The sequence below is a fragment of the Delphinus delphis genome, chromosome 15, assembly GCF_949987515.2.
Source record: "Delphinus delphis chromosome 15, mDelDel1.2, whole genome shotgun sequence".
Taxonomy (NCBI): Eukaryota; Metazoa; Chordata; class Mammalia; order Artiodactyla; family Delphinidae; genus Delphinus; species Delphinus delphis.
In genome coordinates this window covers 38,495,631-38,508,917 of record NC_082697.1, presented here as the reverse complement: position 1 = coordinate 38,508,917, position 13,287 = coordinate 38,495,631, and positions in this window count along the sequence as shown.

Genomic DNA, 13,287 nt, shown 5'->3' with positions numbered 1-13,287 from the left:
AAATTAAGGTGTAGGTAAGGCTATGCTTCCTCTAAAACTGCAGAGGACTCCATCCTTGCCTCTTTCTAGCTTCTGGTGGACCGCTGGCAATCATCGACAGTGCTTGGCTTGTAGGTGCAGCATTCCAATCCTGTGTCCATATGTGATGTTCTCCCCATGTCCTCATTTCATCTTCCTTCTCGGCGTGTCTATCTCTGTGTGCAAATCTCCCCTTTCTATAAGGATGCCATTTAAATCAGGGTCCACCTCGTTTTTACTTGAATATCTTGGTAAAGAGCCTATTTCCAAAGAAAGATATGTTCTGAGGTACTAAGGGTTAGGATGTCAACATAACTTTTTGGGAAGACAATTCAACTGATAACAGGGGGTAGAAGTGGGGTGCTGGCATCATCTGATGTAGTTTCTGCTTTAAAGAGCCTATACTCTAGTGGGAGGAAACTAACAATAAAGAAAAAATATAAGTACAATATATAAGATATAGGATGGTCGAAAGTGCAATGGAGAAAAATATAAAGAGGAAGTAGGATATTTCTTTGTAATTCCTAAAAGCCTTAGCACAGTTCTACACACAATGCTGGGGTTAAATAAACGTTTTTGTCATGACTACATGTATAAATATAGAGAGCATTACTATTTTTTTAAAGGTATTTTTTAAATTATGTGTAACACAGACAAAGTTACTTAAGTCAATAAATTTTTAAGGAATTTCACATGTTCTGATTCTTTCCACTGCCAATCACCTTAGTTCCTCCAAACTCATAATCTTCAAGATAAAATAGCCCTTTCAAAAAGTAGTTATCATGTGAGTCAGCCCACAATTCTTTTTCTTTCTTTCTTTTTTTTTTTTTTTTTTGCAGTACGCGGGTCTCTCACTGTTGTGGCCTCTCCCATTGCGGAGCACAGGCTCCGGATGCGCAGGCTCAGCGGCCATGGCTCATGGGCCCAGCCGCTTCGCGGCACATGGGATCCTCCCGGACCGGGGCACGAACCCGTGTCCCCTGTATTGGCAGGTGGACTCTCAACCACTGCGCCACCAGGGAAGCCCCAGCCCACAATTCTTTTAGTTAAGCTTCTTTGATCTCCAATGAAATATGGATACACTTCAAAATTCCCCACCTGTAATCTTTGGGATCCAATTTCCTCAAGCGATTTACTTTAGGACCATGTTTAGGGTCAGGAGATGGATCTGCCTGGTTCTGAATTTGACACCCTCTAAAAATGTATTAGGTTCAAATCATATTCACTCCTAAGCCATCACATATTCACTCCTAAGCCATCACACAGTACAGATCGTTGGGACATGCCAATACCTAAGATGAAAAGTTTGTTGGGTTTTTCATAGTTTACTTGGCAGAGAGCATTACTATTTACATTGTTATTCACTGGATGTTTAATATCCATCAGAGATCATACAATTAGTGTACTGGGTCTTTGTGGAGCTTTTGTGTCTCTTGTTATTTTAATGGTTTGTTTATTTACTTACTAAGGACTTTTAGCAACTCCAAATGTTGAAATGTTGAGATCACTAAAGTGATCAATTAGAAGAAAATTGTAATCTCCCTGCAGAATTACTTTGAGGAAGAAGGGTTAACATTTTGATATATATGTTGATATAAGGTGCCTCCAAAAAAAGCAGTTTTATAAAACATTAGCCTGAAAAAGGAATGTCGACACGGAAACAGTCTCCAGTTTACTTAAGGTGGTCACAGTGATACCTCTTTCTATCCATCTCATGAGGCTCTCATTTGGTGCATTTAATTTTATTATTATTATTTTTTTTTTTAAAGAAGATGTTGGGGGTAGGAGTTTATTAATTTATTTTATTTATTTTTGCTCTGTTAGATCTTCGTTTCTGTGCGAGGGCTTTCTCTAGTTGTGGCAAGTGGGAGCCACTCTTCATTGCGGTGCGCGGGCCTCTCACTATCGCGGCCTCTCTTGTTGTGGAGCACAGGCTCCAGACGCGCAGGCTCAGTAGTTGTGGCTCACGGGCCTAGTTGCTCCGCGGCATGTGGGATCCTCCCAGACCAGGGCTCGAACCCGTGTCCCCTGAATTAGCAGGCAGATTCTCAACCACTGGACCACCAGGGAAGCCCTATTATTACTTTTAATGCAACTCCTTAGCAACTCAGAAAGGGACATTCTAAGCATTGAAGGTATAATTTTATACCACAGTTTCACAGTGGTAGAAATTATAGCAATAAAACCCTTCTAACTCTGTGTATTGTGGGGAAAAGTGACATTAATGCTAAACAGTGGGTAATAAATGAGAGGTGTTGTGAAGCAGTACAGTGACAGAAAAGTCCCCTTGCAGATCTTCTTTGTTTTTTTGAATAATTTCCAGTTATAAAAAAAAGGGAACAGGTCCATACTATAATCCCTTTCTGTTATTAATTGGAAGACGGACAATTTTAATCTTATTTTGACAGTCCTTACCTAAACTGTTAACAGTTTCTTTACTCTACGTTGTTAGATTAAACCACCAATTGTAGTTGTTGGTGACCGGGCATCCTCTCTCTGCTCTTTCAAATCTTGCTCCCTGGGCTCCATGCCCTGAGACCCAGGAGGTTCCACTCAATACTGGTCTTAAATATACACTTTTTTTTTTTTTTCCTGAAAGCTACTAAGCACAGTTTGAATGCCAGTGCTTTCAATTAAACCTTCTAGGTTTTGTACTGGTGTTAAATAGGCCACCACCAGGGTTGGTTGCTTCCAATAAATGTAGAACTAAGGGAAACGGTAGTGTGTAGAGACAGATGATCTTTTTAAACAGTATAATGGAGATAAAAGATTGAACAAACTGCTCTTTTTCTTGCTTGAGTTAGAATAGAAACGTTGTAAATGATACTCTTAAACAACTGAACCACAGTAAATATATCCACTGACAGAGGAAAAAGAAAGAAAGAAAAAGGGCCTTTAGTTAACTGTGTTAGTGATTGGCAACTCATATGTCAGAACAGAAAAGAGAGCCGATCCAATATTCAGGGTTGATTTCATATTTACCAAGATTACATAGTGAAGAGACATTTAAATGATTGTCTTTCCTCCCCTGTCCTTCTTTCTGTCTTTTTGTGGCACGTGTGGAGGACCAGGTCAGCTTCCTCTAATTGCCATGCACATTGGAAGGCCAAGAGGACAGTAGGCAAGCCTGTGTCCCCTGGCCCCCCTCACCCCCTGCACGCTCACTGTATGCAGTTATGAGTGTCTTCCTGAGCACTTTCTCTGTCAGTGGAAACCAGGCTTGGCCATTCACAGGGCAGGTGAGTGGTAGGGTGAAGTCCTTGTCCCTGGGGACAGTGCTTAATCTTCCCCCTTCAGATGAGGCAACTCCGAGTGAGGTGTGTCCTACACTCTCCCCAGATGTCCTCAGTTGGATGGAGCTCCAGTTGCTCACAGTGATAATCTGCCTGTAACGCACCCAGTATTTGCTTCCTTCCTTGCCTTGTCTTGTTTCCTGGAATCGCGCCTCCCCCCACCCCCACCCCCACCGCACCATAAACTACCATTACTCACATCCTCGTGTTACAATCACTATGAAGATTTTTGTGTTTTAGATATAAAGGAGCTCTTTGGCCTTTATAATTGCCCTTTTCTTCTTTTCTCAAAGCAATATTCACAGTCAGTCCAGATTTTTCCAGAAACCTTTTAATATTGCTTTTTTAAAAAACCAGATCAGATTGTTTATGTCAGCATGATTCTGTCTTCTAACCCTGTATGGTCTTCTTACGCTCTCCCTTCTACAGGATTAATTAAAGCACTTGCTTCACAATCCAAAGGTTAAATAAAGTAGCCTGGGTCATACAGATCGGTTTCAAGTTGAAGTTGTCCTGACCAAAACTTCCTTTCCAACCCCCAATGCACACCATCTCCCAATAGTTTAGAGTGCCAAGTAGCACAGTGGTCACTGGTTTGGTTGGAGGTTGTTAGCTTCTTCTTTTCCCTTAAACAGCACAAGAAAAGAAGGGAAACCAGGGCCAGGGTCCAGAAAGTTGCCTGAGACTATCGTGCTTACGCTTTTGTAGGCCAAATGGCTTGGCGCATTACTTGTGTGTGGTTAATAATCTTTCTGCAGGCCTTCCTCAAAGGAGAGCAATAGTGCTTAAAATTATACCTTTTAAGGGAGGAGTCTCCATATGGTTTCCTAAATCTTAGAGAGGAAGGTATCACGTCTTCTGGAAATCCAGTAAGCTTACCCCTGGTCTAAAATATCCAGGACTTTGACACGTACATACTCTGGTTAAATAAATACATCAACAATTGTTTGAAAAATTGGTCTATGAGCAATAGTAGCAATAGTGGTTTTCTTTTTTCCTTCAAGGAAATAATTATTGAGATCCTACTGTGTACATGTTTTAAAAGCTGGTCCCCTATGCATGATGGGGCCTCACCAAAACTCAGGGCTGGGGGTACTTACTGCATCATGGAAAAGAGTCTGTTCCCTTCTGCTATAAGTTGCCTTGCATTGTGATGTTTACAGAAGTGATTGTGTCATACCCAAGGAAAAGAAGCTCGCAGGATGAATGGGAGGATTAATGGGGAGGTTAAGCTCTTAAACAAATGCAGCTCACATTTATTTCTTGTTTTTTTGACCAGGATCCCAAACAGGTTTGCCCAAGAAGCATTCCAAAATGAGTTTTGGTGATTAGCTATCATATAGAAAAAGAAGTAAGATAACTGACCTGTCCTTTGTAGAAACGCTTCAACAATAGGACGAGGATTCCTACAAAATCTAAATATTGGTTTGTTTCCTCCATCTAGTTATCAGTGTCCACAAAGGCCATAGAGATATAATTGTTAAAGATTAAAGATAGGCACCCATAGAAGTCATTTCTCTAATTTGTTCCTTCAGGAGTGTTTTAGATGGTATAAAAAAAGTACAAAAGTAAATACCATGGCCAATACCAAAGTAGTATATTTCCCATGATAGGGAATGCCTTCAAGTAGATATAAATGTGATATGATCAGGGCAGTAATGTAGAAACAGAACCATCATGTAGGATATATCCTATAGAACTATATAGGTAGCTGGAATATAGAATTAGTTCAAGAAGTAATAGTAACAGCCAGTATCATTAGAGTGACCTGCGTCTCTCCAGAGAGCTACTGAATCATAATCTGAATTTTAAGGAGATACCCTGCACAGTCTGAAGTTTAGGAAGCATTGCCATAGAGCCTAGACTTATGCTGTTCAATACAGTACCCACATCCATGTGTGGCTACTGAGCATTTGAAATGTGGCTAGCCTAAATAGAAATATGCTATAAGTGAAAAATACACACCAAATTTCAAAGATGTAGTATAAGAAAAATAATGCAAAATATATTACCAGAGATAAAGAAGGCCACTTCATAGGGGTAACTTCCTCAAGAGGACATAATAGAACTTCAACATACATAAAGAAAAAAAACTGATAGAAATGAAAGAACACATTGGCAAATCCACAATTATAGTCAGAAATTTCAATGCCCTGTCTCATCTCAATAACTGATAGTTGAGGTAGGCAGAAAATCAGTAAGTATAAAGAAATATTCTTTATAACATTTAAAAAAACATTCTTTTCATGTGCACATGGAACATTTATCAAGACAGACCATATTCTGGATCATAATACAAGTATTAGTAAATTTTAAAGGATTAAAATCCTTTATTTATTTAAGAATATTTATCACAATGGAATTAAAATAGAAATCAATAGCAGAAAGATCTCTGGAAAATTCTTATGTATTTGGAAACCAAATAGCACATCTAAATAACCCGAGAGTTAAAGAAGAAATCAAAGGAAATTAGAAAGTATTTTGGATTGAATGAAAATAAGACAACATATCAAAATTTGTAGGATGTTGTTAAAGCAGAACTTAGGGAGAAATTTACAGTATGTTTAAGTACCTATTTCACAGGAAGAAGGAAAGTCTCAAATCAATGACCTCAGCTTACATCTCAAGAAACTAGAAAAAAGAAAATAAATTAAAAATAAAGTAAGCAGAAGAAAGGAAATAATAAGATCAATGCTTACATTCAAGAAGTCAAAAATAAGAAAACACTAATGACAATTTGTGAAACCAAAAGCTGGACCTTTTGTGATGATAAATACAATTGATAAACCTCTAGCTAGAGTTAGCAGGAAAAAAAATAACATTAGGAATGAGAAAGATGATACTTATAGGGATACAGTAGGATAATCAAATAGTTAACTTAGAAGGCCCATTAGGGGATTGTAGATAGAGAGGGAACTTCAGGGGACTTTGGGAGACCACAGTAAGATTAATGATCACTCAAGAAAGTAATGGGAAAATCCTGAAACAACGTGGGGTTGCTTGACTCATAAAGCAGAGCAAGTCACTTAGCATCAAAGCCAGATTGGCTTGCCTAACAACAAAACCAAGCTAATTTGCTTAGCAACAAAGCCGTGCAACAGAAGCATGAGACTTGCCCCGAAACAATAAAACAATAGTGGAAAATAAGGCCTGCAACCTGCCCAGTGGTGTCAACAAGTTAATGACCCCCGGGACATGCTCTTTGCACACAAAAAAACAATCATTTATGGAAGGTGACATTTCAAAGAGAAAGACCCTCATTGTACTGAGACCTGAAGTAATTTTTCCATAGTGCCATGACAGTCCTGGCCTGACCATGTAGGGACAAAACTCCCCTGCCCAATCTGGAGGAAGGGCTGATAATGGAAGCGTGACATCTACTCAAGAATGAAAGTAACCATACCATTTTGCATTCCCACAAGCTTCTCCCCCTCCCCTTTCTTCCTCTGATTATAAAAATGTAACCTACTAAGTACTCAGGGCAGCACAGCACTCGCCTGCCTGCTTATAAGCCTCACAAGCATCCTATTCTAATAAATCACTTCTTACCTATCACTGCCTCTCACTGAATTCTTTTTGCGTTGAGACATAAAGGACCAGAGCTTTTCGGAGCCCCATGAAACGCCACCTAGCGGTTTCAATACCACTATATGTCCTACATATGTTTAAAATATAATAAGGGAAAATTATGAACAACTTTATGCCACTAAATTTGATAACCTAGATGAAATGGACAAATTCCTCGAAAGTCCCAAACTACCAAGGCTGACCCAAGAAGAAACAGATAACCTGAACATCCCTACTTCCAATGATTAGGATATATAACTAGTTTATCATGATAATTTAAAGAAATTGAATTCATAGTTAAAAGCCTTCCTCCAAGGATAAATCCAGGCCCAGATACTGGTGAATTCTGTCAAACATTTAAGGAAGAAATAATACCAATTTTAGGCAAAATCTTCCAGAAAATTGAAGAGGAGGCAATACTTTCTGACCCTTTCTCTGAAGCAACCATAACGCTGATATCAAAATTAGACAAAGATATTACAAGAAAAAAAAAAGGACAGACCAATATCCCTCTCTCGGGAACATAGGTACAAAAATTCCAAACAAAATTTTAGCATTTCAAATCCAACAATTTGAAAAAGAGAGAATACCTCATGACCATGTGAGGTGTATTTCAAGAAAACAGGATTTATTTAACATTCAAGAGACAATCTATTTAATGCACCATATTAAAAAAACTAATAAGCAAAAATCTTTGTGACTTTTGGTTAAGCAAAGAGTTCTCAACAAAAGCACAATCTATAAAAAAAATTGATAAATACTTTTTCAGAATTAAAACTTTTGTTCTTTGAAAGACAAAGAATGAAGAATTACAGACTAGGAGAAAATATTTGCAGATAGAGTATCTCACAAAGAACGTTTATCCACAATATATGAAGAACACTCAAAACTCATTAATAAGAAAACAAACAGCCCAATAATAAAATTTGCAAAATATTTGATCAGACACTTCACTAAAGAAGATATGTGAATGGCAAATACACACATGAAAAGGTGTCTTAAGATCGTTAGCCATTAAGGATATGCAAATTAAAACCTCAAGAGGATAACACTACAAACCTATTAGAATGACTGCAGTAAAACAACAACAACAACAATGCTAAGCGCTGATGAAGATGTTCCACAACTAGAAGAGATACGCTGCTTGTGGGAATGCAAAATGATATGGCTACTTTGGAAAAGAGCCTGGAAGTTTCTTACAAAGTTAACCATACTTTTGCTTTATGACCTACCTGTCCCACAACTGGGTAGTTACTCAAGAGAAATGTAAATTTACAGTTACACGTAAACCTATATACAGATGTTTATAAGCAACTTTATCTTCAAAACTGGACATGACTAAATGTCCTTCGATGGGTGAAAGGATTAAAGGTACATTCCTAAAAGAAAGAAGACTCACAAGAAAAAGAGAGGAGACTATTGTTACTTGCCACAAGATGTGTAAATAATTACATTATTTTGCTAGTTTAAAGGAGCCAGACCCAAAAGGCTTCTACTGTATGATTCCATGTATATGACATCCAGAAAAGGCAAACAAAAGGGATGGACAGCCCATTGGTGTTTGCCAGGGTTAGATTGGGGGGAAAATTTGAATACAAGGAAGGAAAGAGAGGGAGTTGTTTTGGAGGCTGGAACTGTTCAGTGTCTTGACATTCATGGTGGATACATGACTCTGCATTTGTGAAGGCAGAATAATAGCCCTCAAAGATGTCCACCTCCTAATTCGCAGAACCAGTAAATAGATTACCATGATGAAGAGGCGTTAAAGTTGTGTACAGAGTTAAAGTTTCTAATCAGTTGATCTTAAAATAGGGAAATTATCCTGGATTATCTGGGTGGGCTCAGTATAATCACAAGTGTTCTTAAAAGTGGAGGAGGGAGGTGGAAAAGTAGGTCACCGTGATGTGATTTGAGAAGGACTCATCTTGCCTCTGCTGACTTTGGAGATGGAGCAAGGGGGCCACAAGCCAAGGAATGTGGGAAACCTGTAGCTGCAAAAAGCAGGGAAAGGGATTCTACCCAGAACCTTCAGAAAGGAATGCAGCCCTGTCAATGCCTCAGTTTTAACCAAGTGAAAATCATGTAAGACTTCTGTCCTACAGACTGTAAGATAATATATTTGTGTTATTTAATGCACTCAATTTGTGGTACTGTGTTATGATAGCAATAGAAAACTAATACAGTATTCATTTGCCCAAACTTACAGAATTGTGTATCAGAAGTGGACTTGATGTTAATTAAAAAATAAATTGAGGGCTTCCCTGGTGGCACAGTGGTTGAGAGTCTGCCTGCTGAAGCAGGGGACACGGGTTTGTGCCCCGGTCCGGGAAGATCCCACATGCCGTGGAGCGGCTGGGCCCGTGAGCTATGGCCACTGAGCCTGTGCGTCCAGAGCCTGTGCTCCACAACGGGAGAAGCCACAACAGTGAGAGGCCCACATACCACAAAAATAAATAAATAAATAAATAAAAAACCCTTAAAGTTACATAGGTGGTTCACAGTGTATTTCTGTTGGACAACACCAGTGTAAACCATCTCAAAAGCAGGGAATTACCTTTTTATCCTGAGTATTTAGCACAGTGGCTGATGTGAAACATTGTAACTACCAAATATATGTTAGATGCACATGTGAATTAGAAAAGGTGACTGGCATTGTGCCCTGCTGCTCTTTTCAAGCTTATCCTCCATCCCCCAGAAACTCAAGGACCCCCCCCCCCAACATTCCCTCTGATACATTATCCTCTTCCTAACCTATTTCTGTTCCTTGTTAGAGCCAAGGAAGATGCATATAGATTAATCCTTTGTTTTAAAATGTATGTGAGTACAGGGACTCTGTTTTACAAGCAAAAGTTGAGTACATACAGGCAAATGCCTGTGTACTTGAGCTAGAGAATATTTAAAATAAAGATAATCACAGAAAATACAAGGCTTCGGTTATCTTCAAGGAGTATGTGGGCACCTTGGATGAAAAGATTCAAAATGTAATTACCCTGCATAGTCTTCTGAACTCAGACACTTCAGTATTACTGTGTATTATTTTTGATCATCAAGTAATTTTTACAGTGTCTTATTCTCTAGAAGAGGCTTAGGAATTTCATATCTTTCTGTTTTCAAAAAAGGAGGCAAAGACTGCTCTTACTCAGATAATAACACTTTGTGTAAAACACTTTCATCCTTAATGTCTGGAATATAAACAAAAATGGAAGAAACCATGAAGATCTTTAATTTCCATGGCAAAAGTTAGCTCACATGGTTCAAGAAGATTCTTTACCTTTTGGAAGAATTGAAAACTAACTATTGTCCCTTAGATAGGGGCTGTAAACATCCTGAAATTACAAGTAAAATTTATGTGCGTTTTTTTCCTGGAGACAAGAAGCATACCTTTCATCAGCATCACAAAGAGAACAGCCACTGCATTAGCAGATGCATAAGAGTCCACTTCTGGAGGAGAAAAGAAGAGTTATTTCATATATATTGCTCACATACCAATTTTCCTAAAATGTGTTTTGTAGCACAGTGGTCCCAAAAGCATCTTTAAGAGGAAAAGGATTCCACGGTGAAATCATGGGAAACATATTCTACTTTATGTATTTTTGGAGATTCTTAATACACAGCACTCATTTTTTACATCATAGGTCTTGAGAAAATTTACTTGAAAGTTAAACTCCAACTCTCACCATAGAGCAACATTGCTGGTGCATCGTATGCACACACTGTGACTCTAAAGCCGTATATTTATTTGTTTTAAATCTTTATTGAAGTCCCATATATTTTTAAAATCTGCAACTGAAAGTTCTTACATCTGTTTATCTTAAAGAAAGCTGTTTTTATGAATGAAAGGTATTTTAGCTTGTGAATGATTTTGTCTAAATATCAGTCTTTAATATATACTGAAGGAAGATACTTTCTCATTTAAGAAGGAACTATGACTTTATTCTAATTGGATCCAACAGTAAAAAACAAAACAAGACATACCTACACAGTTGCTATTTCTTCCTTTTACATTTCCAAAGAATTTGGTAGAAAACTTGCTGGAAAAAAAAAAAAAATCACGTCTTGAGCTCTTTCGGGCACTCAATTCACAGATCTCATTGAATCCTCACTACACAGTGTAGTATTATACACATGTGAGATCCCAGGATCAGAGACGTTAAGGAAAAATTTTTTAACTAGCTTTATTGAGATACAATTTACATACCATAAAATTCTCCTGGTTATAACATACATACAATTCAGTAGTTTCCTTTTTTTAATTTTTAAATTTAATTTTATAATATTTTTTATACAGCAGATTCTTATTAGTCATCAATTTTATACACATCAGTGTATACATGTCAATCCCAATCACCCAATTCATCACACCCCCACCCCCACCCACTGTGTCATTCCCCCCTTGGTGTCCATATGTTTGTTCTCTACATCTGTGTCTCAATTTCTGCCCTGCAAACCTGTTCATCTGTACCATTTTTCTAGGTTCCACATATATGCATTAATATACAATATTTGTTTTCTCTTTCTGACTTACTTCACTCTGTATGACAGTTTCTAGATCCATCCACATCACAACAAATGACCCAATTTTGTTCCTTTTTATGGCTGAGTAATATTCCACTGTATATATGTACCACTTCTTCTTTAACCATTAGTCTGTCGATGGGCATTTAGGTTACTTCCATGACCTGGCTACTGTAAATAGTGCTGCAATGAACATTGGGGTGCGTGTATCTTTTTGAATTATGAATTTCTCTGGGTATATGCCCAGTAGTGAGATTGCTGGATCATAAGGTAATTCTATTTTTAGTTTCTTAAGGAACCTCCACACTGTTCTCCATAGTGGCTGTATCAATTTACATTCCCACCAGCAGTGCAAGAGGGTTCCCTTTTCTCCACACCCTCTCCAGCATTTGTTGCTTGTAGATTTTCTGATGATGCCCATTCTAAATGGTGTGAGGTGATACCTCATTGTAGTTTTGATTTACATTTCTCTAATAATCAGTGATGTTGAGCAGCTTTTCATGTGATTCTTGGCCATCTGTATGTCTTCTTTGGAAAAATGTCTATTTAGGTCTTCTGCCCATTTTTGGATTGGGTTGTTTGTTTATTTAATATTGAGCTGCATAAGCTGTTTATATATTTTGGAGATTAATCCTTTGTCCATTGATTCGTTGGCAAATATTTTCTCCCATTCTGAGGGGGTGTCTTTTCATCTTGTTTATGGTTTCATTTGCCATGCAAAAGCTTTTAAGTTTCATTAGGTCCCATTTGTTTATTTTTGTTTTTATTTCTGTTCCTCTAGGAGGTGGGTCAAAAAAGATCTTGCTGTGATTTATGTCAAAGAGTGTTCTTCCTATGTTTTCCTCTAAGAGTTTTATAGTGTCTAGCCTTACTTTAATGGTCTTTAATCCATTTTGAGTTTCTTTTTGTGTATGGTGTTAGGGAGTGTTCTAATTTCATTCTTCTACATGTAGCTGTCCAGTTTTCCCAGCACCACTTATTGAAGTGACTGTCTTTTCTCCATTGTATATCCTTGCCTCCTTTGTCATAGATTAGTTGACCATAGGTGCATGGGTTTATCTCTGGCCTTTCTATCTTGTTGCATTGATCTATGTTTCTGTTTTTGTGCCGGTATCATATTGTCTTGATTACTGTAGCTTTGTAGTATAGTCTGAAGGCAGGGAGTCTGATTCCTCCAGCTCCATTTTTTTCCCTCAAGACTGCTTTGGCTATTTGGGGTCTTTTGTGTCTCCATAAAAATTTTAAGATTTTTTGTTCTAGTTCCATAAAAAATGCCATTGGTAATTTGATAGGTATTGCATTCAATCTGTAGATTGCTTTGGGTAGTATAGTCATTTTCACAATGTTGATTCTTCCAAAACAAGAACATGGTATATCTCTCCATCTGTTGGTATCATCTTTAATTTCTTTCATTAGTGTCTTATAGTTTTCTGTATACAGGTCTTTTGTCTCCCTAGGTAGGTTTATTCCTAGGTATTTTATTTTTTTTGTTACAGTGGTAAATGGCAGTGTTTCCTTAATTTCTCTTTCAGATTTTTCATCAGTAATGTATAGGAATGCAAGAGATTTCTGTGCATTAATTTTGTATCCTGCAACTTTACCAAATTCATTGATTAGCTCTAGTAGTTTTCTGGTAGCATCTTTAAGATTCTCTATGTATAGTATCATGTCATCTGAAAACAGTGACAGTTTTACTTCTTCTTTTCCAATTTGTATTCCTTTTATTTCTTTTCCTTCTCTGATTGCCGTGGCTAGGACTTCCAAAACTATGTTGAATAATAGTGGTGCGAGTGGACATCCTTGTCTTGTTCCTGACCTTAGAGGAAATGCTTTCAGTTGTTCACCATTGAGAATGATGTTTGCTGTGGGTTTGTCGTATATGGCCTTTATTATA